Source organism: Petromyzon marinus, unplaced genomic scaffold (genome assembly GCF_048934315.1).
Source record: "Petromyzon marinus isolate PM22_M1 ecotype Great Lakes invasive population unplaced genomic scaffold, UKy_Petmar_22M1.pri1.0 PM_G_Scaffold_6, whole genome shotgun sequence".
Classification (NCBI taxonomy): domain Eukaryota; kingdom Metazoa; phylum Chordata; class Hyperoartia; order Petromyzontiformes; family Petromyzontidae; genus Petromyzon; species Petromyzon marinus.
In genome coordinates, this window is record NW_027423013.1 from 3,867,501 (window position 1) to 3,869,784 (window position 2,284).

The window sequence follows — 2,284 nt, forward strand, 5'->3', positions numbered from 1 at the left end:
CCATTGTCCATACAATAGTGCAGGTGCGATGGAAATCTTTTCTCGTTTTGGTGCGTGCTACATTTTTACGGATAGACCCCGTGAAACGCTAGAAATTGGCGGGGATGTGTCTCTTGTGGCTCACGGGGCTGTTAGGGTGGCACAGAAATCCCTCGGAATGGGAAAACGGGTCATTTTCGTGTTGCCACATTGCATGCGAACGGCATGAAACTTCCAGAGGCATTTGCAGCAGGAATGCATGTGCAGTCAAAAAAGTGAATATTTTTCACGGATAGACCCCGTGAAACGCTAGAAATTGGCGGCGATGTCTCTCTTGTGGCTCACGGGGCTGTTAGGGTGGCACAGAAATCCCTCGGAATGGGAAAACGGGTCATTTTCGTGTCGCCACATTGCATGCGAACCGCATGAAACTTCCAGAGGCATTTGCAGCAGAAATGCATGTGCAGTCAAAAAATTGAATATTTTTCACGGATAGACCCCGTGAAACGCTAGAAATTGGCGGGGATGTGTCTCTTGTGGCTCACGGGGCTGTTAGGGTGGCACAGAAATCCCTCGGAATGGGAAAAAACGGGTCATTTTCGTGTCGCCACATTGCATGCGAACCGCATGAAACTTCCAGAGGCATTTGCAGCAGGAATGCATGTGCACTCAAAAAATGTGATATTTTTCACGGAGAGACCCCGTGAAACGCTAGAAGTGGGCGGGGATGTCTCTCTTGTGGCTCACGGGGCTGTTAGGGTGGCACAGAAATCCCTCGGAATGGGAAAACGGGTCATTTTCGTGTCGCCACATTGCATACGAACCGCATGAAACTTCCAGAGGCATTTGCAGCAGGAATGCATGTGCACTCAAAAAAGTGAATATTTCTCACGGATAGACCCCGTGATACGCTAGAAATTGGCGGGGATGTCTCTCTTGTGGCTCACGGGGCTGTTAGGGTGGCACAGAAATCCCTCGGAATGGGAAAACGGGTCATTTTCGTGTCGCCACATTGCATGCGAACCGCATGCAACTTCCAGAGGCATTTGCAGCAGAAATGCATGTGCAGTCAAAAAAAAATTGATATTTTTCACGGATAGACCCCGTGAAACGCTAGAAATTGGCGGGGATGTGTCTCTTGTGGCTCACGGGGCTGTTCGGGTCGCACAGAAATCCCTGGGAATGGGAAAACGGGTCATTTTCGTGTTGCCACATTGCGTACGAACCGCATGAAACTTCCAGAGGCATTTGCAGCAGGAATGCATGTGCACTCAAAAACTTCTATATGTTTCACGGATAGACCCCGTGAAACGCTAGAAATTGGCGGGGATGTGTCTCTTGTGGCTCACGGGGCTGTTAGGGTGGCACAGAACTCCCTCGGAATGGGAAAAGGGGTCATTTTCGTGTTGCCACATTGCATAGGAACGCCATGAAACTTCCAGAGGCATTTGCAGCAGAAAGGCACGTGCACTCAAAAATTTTAATATTTTTCACGCATAGACCCCGTCAAACGCTAGAAGTTGGCGGGGATGTCTCTCTTGTGGCTCACGGGGCTGTTAGGGTCGCACAGAAATGCCTCGGAATGGGAAAACGGGTCATTTTTGTGTGGCCACATTGCATAGGAACGGCATGAAACTTCCAGAGGCATTTGCAGCAGGAATGCATGTGCACTCAAAAACGTCTATATTTTTCACGGATAGACCCCGTGAAACGCTATAAATTGGCGGGGATGTCTCTCTTGTGGCTCACGGGCGCTGTTAGTTAGGGTCGCACAGAAATCCCTCGGAATGGGAAAAGGGGTCATTTTCGTGTTGCCACATTGCGTACGAACGGCATGAAACTTCCAGAGGCATCTGCAGCAGAAATGCATGTGCACTCAAAAACGTCTATATTTTTCACGGATAGACCCCGTGAAACGCTAGAAATTGGCGGGGATGTGTCTCTTGTGGCTCACGGGGCTGTTAGGGTCGCACAGAAATCCCTCGGAATGGGAAAACGGGTCATTTTCGTGTTGCCACAATTGGCATACGAACGGCATGAAACTTCCAGAGGCATTTGCAGCAGAAATGCATGTGCACTCAAAAACGTGAATATTTTTTCACGGATAGACCCCGTCAAACGCTCGAATTTGGCGGGGATGTTTCTCTTGTGGGTCACGGGGCTGTTCGGCTCGCACAGAACTCCCTTGGTCCACCTGATTCGTGCATACAGGCAGCAACTAAAACTCTGTAAACCTGCTGTGAGGACATCTAAACAGTGGACCAGTGAGGCTGTGGAAGATTTGCGGGCGTGCTTAGACTGTACT